Source organism: Branchiostoma floridae, chromosome 8, assembly GCF_000003815.2.
Source record: "Branchiostoma floridae strain S238N-H82 chromosome 8, Bfl_VNyyK, whole genome shotgun sequence".
Classification (NCBI taxonomy): domain Eukaryota; kingdom Metazoa; phylum Chordata; class Leptocardii; order Amphioxiformes; family Branchiostomatidae; genus Branchiostoma; species Branchiostoma floridae.
The window spans coordinates 22952020-22964012 of NC_049986.1; positions in this window are offsets into that span (position 1 = coordinate 22952020).

Below are 11993 nucleotides of genomic sequence, written 5' to 3' on the forward strand. Positions count from 1 at the left end.
TGCACCCGAAGTTCCGCGACCTATGACCACCCCTGGGCGGTATAAAGGGCCGACTGTTCAGCCTGTAACAAAGTGGCGAGGATAGAAACATGGCGAACCCTGGCATCGTGCCCGCAGGGCGACTGCATGGTTGTCTTTCTTAATATAGTTTTGCTATTAGAACCTCATGTACATGTAAATGTAGTGGCCCAAGAAGTATCACAGGTAATAACTTTAACTTCGGATTATAAGAAAGCCCTCTATGAATCTAAATGTCACGCCAATAAGGATTCATTACATGTTTTCGGCCTGTCACGACTATATATGAGATAAAGTCGATTTGGCGAAACTTTTTCTTCAAACAGCGGTGCAACAGCTAGTGTATCTTCCGTATTACCTTCCCGTGCGTGTCGCTTGGGACAACCCCTTTTGAAGGTAGCGTTATTAACAAAAAGGCCAAGGGGTCGATCAGCAAGGAGATCAGCGGCTAAGGCCGGGTTTTGGATGCACGTCACAGAAGCAATAGTAATGGAGAGAAACATTCGGGGAGAAGCGGCTAATGGAAAACCTGCTCAACGGTGTACAGCGCCATCAACTGTGGCGGCAATTTCACAAGACAAAGGCGCTTATGATTGCACACGTCAGTCTTGGAGCGATAGAACCCGCCTAGCGAGGATATGCGGACGCCGCGAACTGGTTATGCTGAACCATAAAAAAAGATGCACTGTTATTAAAGTGCAGTTGATAAGGTGTGAGGAGCGACTTACCACTATGCTGTAAGGTCAGACAAGCATCAGGAGTGTTGAGGAAAATGAAATTGAGGATCAAAATTCAAGAGAATAAGTATAATAATCTTTAAGTGTTACTTTCAAAGTAATAATCTTAAAGTATTACTTTCAAAGTAAAGGGAATTCCTACGAAATTGAACCAAGTAACTGTTTTTTTTTGTAGGATCAAAATGTCATAGAATAAGTTTCTAATCATCAAATCTTAAAGCGTTACAAAGACTTACACTTTAAGGCAAAGTGGTTTCCTGCTAAATTGAACCCAGTAATAACTGATAGAAGATTCCTTTTCTGACTCGTCAATACACCTGGACTGTCAATCCCCTACTTGTACCTAACCAATCCAAACCAAAGCAAACCCTGTGCAATCTTCTCCCGAAGTAGATTTCCTGGGGGAATGTTTTTCAATGAATAAATGTATCTGTTAGGACCTCTTCTGCCGATAGTGGTAGTCCTGGGATTTATCAGCGCGTTACCCCTCAGGCCCGTCTGGTTCTGAGAGCGCCTGACCCCATTCAGCATCCCGTACAAACACGTTAAGATTCCTGAATGGATAAACTTGGAAATGTTTCCATTAGGCCAAGGTAGGGGTTTTACCTTACACTGGGTTAGTTCATATCTGCACTGGGCACGTGTGACTGGAGACGGACGGCGAAAATTGAAACATAACGTTGGTAAAGTAGTACAATGTTACCTCTTAGTAATACCTTTGATATAAAATGTGTTTTCTGATGACCAGAAGGGTAGACTCTGTTGGTTCTGAGAAAAAGTAGTTCTTGACGTTTTTATCTCAATAATTTCAATTATCATGTAAGCTCATCAGTGTTGGTAATCATTACCAAACAGATGAGCGTCCATGACAATAAGGAAGATGAAAGGAATTTATTTGCAAGTTCGTGCCCGAGGGCTAATTGCAAGTACATGGTAATAATATAGAAGATAGACAAGTCACGATAAACAGTTATAATAATATTCTACTCGAATACTAGTGTTGGCTCTTTCTAAACATGTTGGGTTTGACTTCTATTTTGGAAGCAGAGGGGGACGAAAAGCATAAGTAAACACATTACACAAAGGTAACGAAGTTCAGTCCCTAAATGGTTTGGCAATCGGCAATGATAAAGCCATATACTTGAAACACTTCGTGCCCATTTGGTTTGATTTATCATGATTCAAAACAATGGAATAAACGTGAGTCCAAGTCAGATATTGCCGGTGATGTGACCCAAACATTAACACATAGACATAACATATACACTGAATAACCCCAGAAGCCAAAGCAAGCATTAAATATAATCTAACGTATCAGAATGTATCATTTATCACGCAGTAGAGTTGGTGCCCTTGGACCCGATATGTCTCATGAACATGTACATGCTATCACTATGTATATAAAATACAACACGGGGTATTCTGTATCGCCCGAGGTACGCACGGTTCGAATAAATACGCACCGGACGGAACACCGATATTGAACGTAAATACGGGTATGATATAAATGAATATAGATTATTCCTTGTTATCTTAAAGGCCTTATATATTTATTGATGTATATTCTTATCGCAATGATATTGTAAAGTTGATGATTTTATGTGCAGGATTGCAACTTGCAAAGATGCTTTTCCACCTGTTTTGCTCCACACACACCCCCCCCCCCTCGACTCAAATGAACAACAACAATTAACATGTGACTGCAGGGGCTGGATCAGCTGCTAAACATAGCTCTTCTAGCTGTTTCAGTAACCAATCTTAATTTGCCTCTTGACAAACAACGAACCCTTCGTAAGCAGATTGGCAAATGTAGGTAAGCATTAGTATCAAGCCACTGTTTATTATTTGTGTTACGTTGGGTAAAACAAGCCCGGAGTCTCCTTTCTCTGCACGGGAAAATACGAAAAGTTTTTACGGAGATTCAGAGACCTAAACGTAGTATCAAACTCGTCATGTAATGATACGTGCGTTAAACTGCACAGTTTGACTAACTCCTGCGCGCCATGTCTAATTATGATACATTACTGTTACAGCGACGCCATCCTCACTTACCGTAATCATCTATTTATGAAGGTCAGAGTTCTACTTATTTCTGTGAGGTTGCATTCTCACTGATTGGGTCGCAAAGCATAATTGAATCATTTTCTACATAAAATGAATCTACATAAAGTAATAATACCGTGGCTAATAAAAAGAACACGGGCATGCTTTATAGAACGAAATAATGAAAGGAATTAACCTGTCACGTAATTTGATTAGAGTGAATACGCCAAATGGATTCTAAACCCAAATAGTGTAACACGGTAAATGACCGAGCTTTACAGCCATTTACTTTTTCTAGGCATAGTTTTATCGTGTTTTGGTGACTGGGAAACATTAGCCAACCCAGGTATTTTATACAATCATGCTTCACGGTAATGTTCCAATGACTTACGAACCCTTTGTTATGAAATTACTTGATACCTGAAATAATTGAAATTACAATTAAGGTAATATTTTAGGAACATTTCTATTTAGTAATAAGTGAATGTAATTGATACATCTTTTTACATTTGTGTGTTTTATTGTCTTTAAGTCACACTCGTTTTTCCATGATGTTCCCATTAATAACTCAGGGTAGCAAAGATACAATTTAGGACGCAGTCCAGTGAGCTGTATTATACTCTGTATATGCACTACAATACTTTGTCAGCTTATTCATAGTGATTTTGTACTCAAAATTATTTTGATAAAGCATTATGTGTCACTACAACATGTGTATTTTTTTACTTTAAATATTGATCATGTACAACGTGGAGGCAATCAATACATACTGATGAATGTAGTAAGACTATTGTCAGTGGTACAATGCGCAAAAGCTGACATTCAATCGTGATTTGGCAGTGCCTATTAATTGCAATATTATACGATAAGCTACCAGAGTAGCACGGTTTCATATTGATGTCACTCAGTGCTAAGGCAATACAACGTTCTCTCTAATAGCCAACGTTCTCTCTATTATCCATCCTCATTAAGAACTTGGAATCAAACCAATATTGATAATTTCTTTGGCATAGATAAAGACAGTGACAGGAAGATATTAATCTGATATATTTTTTATGATATCGCAGGAGGATCAACTTACGCAATTTGTTAAGCATTTTATTTTGACTTTCTGGCGCAAACTGGACGAAAAAGCCGTCCTTTAACTTAAGTATCATCCCAATTGGGTGGATGATAATGTGCACGGATGATGTCGAATGATTTATATTCATCACACATGGCAAGCACTAAGTAATTAAGGGCCCTGACACACGTACAAATAAAATACGTACTTGATATAGCCATGCACTTTTCATGCGAAATTCAGATTACGGACAAAGTTGTCTTTGATCCTTGTCAAAAGTTTGTTCAGTCACAGCCTGCTTGCAAATTCTAAACTAACAAAACCGTATACAGTAGTCAAAGACCAATGTGACAACTCTACTACTAATGGCGATCAGAATAAAGCCAATGTGATTTTGTGTAGACACATGGAAGGACTCACAATATCATAGATATCTGATACTTTAAGTCTAGGACCGTACCTGTTAGCAGCTCCACCTACCTGCAGTACCAGAGCCAGTCAGAGTTGCCCCCAATAAAGTGAAAGATCGTAACCAAAATGTCGTTTTATAGATTACTTGTTGTATAAATGAACGTTTATCATTTTAGCAGCGACACCTACTTGCAGTACCAGAGCCAGTCAGAATTGCCCCCAAGAAAGTGAAAGATCGTCAGCGAAATGTCGGTCTTTTATAGATTACTTGTTGTATAAATGAACGTTTATCATTTGCAAGATCATGCCCAGAGGCTAATTGCAATTACATGGTGGAAACATGGGACATAGATGTGACAATAAATTGATCAACATAATCCCAGTGTTGCCTATTTCTAAGAACTTATTCAGTGAGTCATACCGACCTGATGAAGCTGTACACGGATCACAGATATATCTACCGAATGGAATCAGCTCCAAGCTCTACACATATTCACCAACCCCCGTCTGAAGACTGACCCCAGAGCAGCCATATACTCATCTTCTCAAGTGCAGCGAAATAAATAACCGTGTTCTTGGAGGAAGACGCCGGATTGATTGCTTCTGCACCGGCAGCCTGATCCACACAGACGGCAACTTAATCTGCTCGCCGCTGACCTTTGCCACGCTTTTATTTCAATTCTTGTCTTTAGACGACGGATGTGGCAGCTTTCCAAAGAGGCATCCAGTGGCTTTAAGAAATATAATTATGTACAGATCGGTAAACTGCCCACAGCATTTGATCATATTCCAATCCTGGAAAGTACGGAAATCCTAAACTCCTAAAGTAAGTAGATGCGAGGGTTGGTAATAAACTCTGTGCGAGGTCTTCCTACTCATGTACCTTCATGTCAGGTTGAAGGATTCGTGTAGAAGTAACTGACAAGGATCGAACGTGCAGCGCATTGAAACGCCTGTATGCGCCAACATGCGGTATAAGGTATAGCAGTAATTAATGTCAGCATCAGTCGCTCCCATCGGGAACATTAGATCGCAATATACTCACTATGTTTGCAGTTTGTTTCAGTCAGTCATTAAATTTCCAGTGAAGAATGATTTGTTTGGATGTTAGCCAATTTCGAACTGTACTTTTAGTGTCCATTTCGTTCGTGATCGATCTTAGCGTTTCCAAACGACAGGCAATATCAAGGGTAATGAATACTAAGTACTAGCACTGGAGTAACAACTCAAATTATACTTCGGATGTTGAAAAATGAAAAACGACTTTCTGTTTGGCTCTAACGCTGAATAATGTCGGTTTAAAGTCTACTTTTAACGATTAAATCGTGGCCTATCGCCATGTCATCAATCAACCAATTTAGCTTCACCAAATAGAAACAGTTGGTAGATGATAGATCGAAGTGCCAAGACGAGTGTGAAGATGTTATCACATGGATGCCAAAGCTCTCAACACACTTTTTAAACACTACGTTTTAGATAACAAGAGTTTTAATAAACTTTTTATTAATTACAAGCATGTAGATGCTAATCTCCAAGCAGATCCGACGATGGTATAAGATTAACAAACTGGCCAAGGAGTGTAGTGCCAAAATGTGTCCTTTTGCCTTGACCTGGAGGTCAAGGGACTAGGTAGGTAGGTAGGTATGCTACCGTAGGATCTGCTTAGAGATTAGTAAACACGCCAACCAGTGATTACCATACACTAGCCCAATAACTAAATAACTAGAAGGAATCATGGTCATACCAGTATAAGGCAGATTAGCCCAAGATTGACATGTTTTCGAAATTAGGCTTTTGACATTTAGCACGGAATGGAATTTGCTGTTAACAAAAATACTCTATAGGCTTCTCAACTAGATAGCATCAAAAGGCAATTAGCTGTATGAATGAATGGTTTAGGAATGTCGATGTTCATGTATAGCCAGCCACTACCGAATGGCAGTTACACGAACTATATACCCTTCTCCAATTTTGTGTACTGATAGGATTCACCTCCGATTTAACAAAGGCTTGCTGTCATACAGTGAAAATAGATTGTCACTTTTGCAATTTTTGCTGTTCAAGATGACACAAGATGATACGAGATCCATTTATAATGTATGAAGATAAAATTAGATCATGGATCATCACAGTACCGCTGGGATATTTCCTCCCTCTAAATAAATATTGACGGACATGACAGGGGTGCTGAATTTGATATGCTTAAATCGGCCAAGATGGACATACGACTCATTTAACCGACCTCCTACATTTGTCTCTTAGAACATTTCTTTATGCCTTAGGGCTGAAAATATTTATTTCTGCATACCTGCACTGGTGTAGGTAACATTGAAGATTCCTTGCACCAGAAACATTTTTACCCGCACCACTCTGAATTTAGGAAGTATGGATCATACTAGAATTGTTGAGGAACCATTGCTTTAGAATTTATACTTAATAGGTGGTAACAGTCAGTGCTGCTAATAACAATCTACATACACTTACATATACGTCATAGGACATTTATTATGTATGCATCGACCAGTGCAGATAAAGTGCAGGTAGACACCAGTAGCACCTACACTAATCTGCATATATAATACAAGTGGTATTTTAAGCCCTGTGCCCATATTGGAGACATACAAATTTCGGCGTTGGTCCATGTTTCTTCGCTCTGTCGAAACAGTATCGAATCCATCAGCTTCAAATGTCAGGTAAGATTGCTTCTTGGAGCAAAATGTGTTTTTGGCCCCGCAAGGTATCGTTGCCTTTAAGATCATGTTTTTAGATTGCGTTGGTATTGGAAAAATCAAATGTGAAGACAAAATAGTCTGGGCGTTGTTTCACAGATTTTATAACAGGTCTCACTTGTAGGATCTTAGGCTTGAATATAGTTGGTTTAACATCATTTAGCATTGTAAGGGGTTTTGTCGATACTTTCGAGGCACTACAAAGACGTTTTTATGTACTATTGCTTCTGGATTATATTTATACAGTTTATGAATAGTATACACCTTGCGCAATATGATCTTTACCTTACACTGTATCTGTTACAAATGTTGCGGAATACACTTTGATTTATTCAAGCTTATACAACGTACAGGCATTATCACCAAGTCTACAAGCCACAAGTACCCGATAGCAGCTCATCTTTGAATCCATATAACTATTTTGCGTTATGATCAGGAAGCATTTGCCTGGTAGCTATTCTATTAGGTCATAATATATGACACTCTTACCTCTGTCATCATTGTTCTATTTTAGCATGGTAAGTTTTTTGTAGATATTTTCGAGGCAAAGACGCCTCATATATTATTGGTCCTGAATCATATTTATACACTATACATAACTCTACCTTACATTGTACCCGTTACAAGTATTGTGCAATAAACTTGGACTTGTCTTGATTTATTCAAGCTTATACATCGTACATGCAATATTACCAAAGACAGAGTGTACAGGCCACATATTTACGGCAGCGGCTCATCGTGGGATCTACGAAACCATTTTGCGTTATGACCAGGGAGCGTGTACTGGGTATCCGCTCCATTGATATAAACCAAGGTAAGGGACACTACTGCCCTCAATATTTGCCGCAGAGATCGTCTCAGACGGAGCAGCCATAATCATAATGGAGCGCGACACGAACTGTCGGCAGCTAATACGACGCGGATTCCCGAAACGGCGTTTAACAGGAGGCTAATCACTCAGCTAACCAACTACCCCCTCAATCCCCGGCCTATTCCACCTTCCTCCAGGCCTGATGAAACGCCGCAGTTCGAGGAGATAATGGCGTCTAGGAAATCCTCTAAGATGCTGAAATGCTACAGGGAGGGACGAGACGGCTCTCCGTGGTTCCAGACACGTTCTTGCCATCATTACGATAACGCTTGCTCATTTGTCATACTCGGAAGATGCTGTGAAGGGACCTCCATATGAGTGTTAGTAGGCTATCTAGTAGAAAATTAGTGCTAAATGGTATTGTGAAGGATACTTCAGTTTTTGTACCATTCCTGTGCCAAAGTCATACTTAGTTATGTGGTGCAATCGGTAAGTTATTTGGCCCCAAAACCAGGGGTCCCGGGTTTAAAACAGCTGATGTGCCCCTATCGTGTGCCTTTGGGAAAGGCGCTTTTACATGACTTTCCTCACTTCACCTAGGTGTAAATGAGTACCTTGCATAAGTTAGGGCCGATCCTTGGATAAGACGTTTAATGGGTATTCAGTGTTTGGGAGAGCCACACCCCAAGTAGGCTATAGAACTTCAATAGTATTGACGACAGGTGACAAAATGGTGGAAAGTAACACTCTTCTACTGTTAAAAATGGTAGGAGAATATAATGACATCAAAACGCTCAGACACGCTCTATCACCACACCTTTAGAAACGTGTCATTAAAAAGTATGTGCCCACTGGTAAGACCAAGCCAACTTAATTTCCTGGTCTTCAGTTTTAAAAACGTAATGACGGATTGGAATATCAACATGACAACGAAGTCTTGAAAACGAAGGTACACACACTTTTTGGGAGTGGACGGAGTCAGATGCCAATATGTACTCTTACCAAATTTGGACAATCGATGTTCGACAACCAACAAGTTAGATACGTGTGGCCTTCATAGCACAAATCATGATTTAAGCCTAAGTGACTATCCGTTGCGGCGCTTGGGTATCACTTATACGGAGCGATATTGGATTCGCTTGCAAATAATGGGCCCCTTAATTTGCTAAGATATGTTGAGAGCGATAGCGGTAATGACTGGGAAGATTTTCATCCATCCATCAATCCAGACCTTCGCACATTTGGGTTTTATCAGTCCTTCCCACATGCTGCTTCGGTGTGAAATAACCTCACATTTGGCATAGTGCAATCACTAAGAGTTGTGGCGCTTATTGGCGTTTAGCTACGTTCTTGACGTTTTCTATTACTGGAAACAAGTTACCTTCTATCGAATTACTGCGGGTACAAAACATATGGCGTCAATGTAGTCGGATATGTTGGCTTGCAGGCCAATATGAGCTTTCATGAATAAACAAAGTTTCAAACAAATTAAGAAATGTAATTTTGTGCACAGTCAATATGGCAAACACACTCTAAACCTTGCCTTACCTTACCTTACCCATAGGTATTCATTCTTGTTAGATTCGACATAGCCGTTAACATGATAAACAAAAGACTTTTCACGACCTATATGCCGTCCGTGAGGATACGGTTTCTAGACATCACCTTGGGCCAAAACTAAGCGATTCGTCCAGGCTTCCCTGTCTTTGCGATATGGCGTCCAATTACCTACAATAAAGCCACCTCTGCAGCTAATTAGAGACAACTGTTCACACTTGTTATCATTATCGTGCTCATGATAGATGTTTTATTCTAGTTGCCTTGATTACCAAACTGGTTGTTTGAACCATTAGAGAGCAAATATGCATCGTTAAAACCAGGGGTGAAAATTCTGGGTTGTTGATTGATAGAACGCAGTAATGACTCTGGAAATACAATGGCGGTGAGGGATTTTCCTGGATACACACGGCTGAATAAACGCACTTACGTTACGGCACAAAAAATCACCGAGTTCACACGCCGGCGGGGCTGATGCTACATCCACGGCAGCGCCTACATCAATCAGACAACCCGGGCAGAGGAATGGCGTGAACCTTTTTAATGTGCAAATCCCTGTTGAAAATTCATCTTCAGTAGATTGATTTGTCTCAATTATTGAATAAAATCCCTGATTAGAAACAAATGTGGCCCTAACTCACTTACACAATAGTCTAAAATGTGCATAAACCAAACAATGAATAAAGCCTTATCATAAACGTCAATCAACAACCGAATACAGATAGTATATGCAAACACCGCATTGAAAACAAGCTGCTACACACCGTCAAATTTTCTTTCCTACATAGACAGTTATCTGTCACCAAAACGTCAAGACAAAAACATGGTCGTATTCGCAATTCCTGCGCACATACTAAATTAAGTTAGGTCCAGATGAGATGTATACACACACACACACACACACACATACACATACAGAAACACACACATACACACACAAGCGCGCGCTAATATGCACATATATCTACATCTCTCTCTCTCTCTCCCTTCCTCCTCTGTCTGTGTCTCTTTTTTCTATATATATATATATACAGAGAGATAGATAGATAGATACAAATATTATTTTTAGATAGATAGATATGAATATGGATAGAAAGATATATGTAGATAGATAGATAGATATACATAGATAGATAGATAAATTTATGAAATTATAGATATACACTTACTTGTATAGAGATAGAGACAATCGGAGAACAAAGCTACACCTACATTTTTTTCATAGAGGTAAAAAGTTCGTGTCCGTCACGCTATATCTCAGGGACATTGCGATAAATAACAGTCCCTTGCGGATGTACATAGATAGCACTTACAAGCTGTGGTGTGACTCTGCATATAACATGTGCGCGGTCGTGAATATGTCTCCAGATTACTCTTTAAGTCTCGGCACTTTCCGGTTCCCATTATGCCATTTGCACTGCATGATAGGTGGGATATACCAAGAATGACAAATGCCAGGTAAGTTACTTATTGTTATTGGTAATTCCCTCTTTTGGTAATTCCCTCTTTTTGTGCAGTGTTGGTTATGGGTCACGTACATACGTTACAAACAGGTTCACATAAGGCCATATCGTTTTAATTTGTGGTGTACGGATTTTTAAGTGTAAATAGCACGCGGACAACCTAAAAGTAATAGGAATATGACCGTATTCACTCGATAGAACTAAGTACCAAAATATTAACCTGGCTTCCAGTAAAGCATATTTTTAAAAATTTTCTAAAACCCTGGAAGCAACAAATTAAATTAGTGTGGCCTAATGTGGGCATTTCGTTCTTGTGCCGTGAATGGAAGTTAAATGCATTTCTGAAACGTTGAGAAAGTATCTGGTCCAGCTTCTCTACGTGCATTTATCTTTATGTGTTTATAGATAGAGAAGACCTGGCAAAACTCTCTGCACTACAAAACATCTATTACTCGTCTGAGTCAATACCCTCATAAATGGTTCTATCGTCCAGACCGCACACACAAAATGAAATATATGCCATATATCAGAGTTTATGTGCCCGGCATGCGAGACCCAGTGGGCTACTAGCCTGCACAATAAATGAAATCAAACGAAACGAATCCTATTCGGGTTATCTCGCTCGTTAACTGGCCAAGCTGACCAACATGCCCCTAGAAAATGGACGCTTCAGGTTGGTCTATGACAAGGCAAGAAGTCAGAGAGGTCGGCGATTCGAAGTTGACAAAACAGCTTTAAAGTCATCGTAATTTTTTACTCATCTTCAAACTTTGGGAAATTACGTAGGCGCTCATGTTAAAGCATTAAAAGCAGGTCTAACTATTGGCTAAATATTGACAACTCGAACTTGACAAAACAGCTTTGAAGTCATGTTAAGGGCCTACTCATTTTTAAACTTGTCTAAGGATATATTTTAAAGCATCAAAAGCAGGTCAAACGTCTTTATAAAACACGATGACTCACTAAGATATTTCCTCCTTCGTAAGCTGCAAGTATCTCACGAGGCATCTTGCAATTTCTAAAGGACCTTTGTATATCTTTTTATCGATCCCTCCCTCCCCTTATGAGAGATGACTTAGTACGGAACCAGGTAGGCGCACTAGAGCACTTGTGTTTTTATGCCATTGAACTGAAACGCATCCATTCCCCCTGCTGCACACA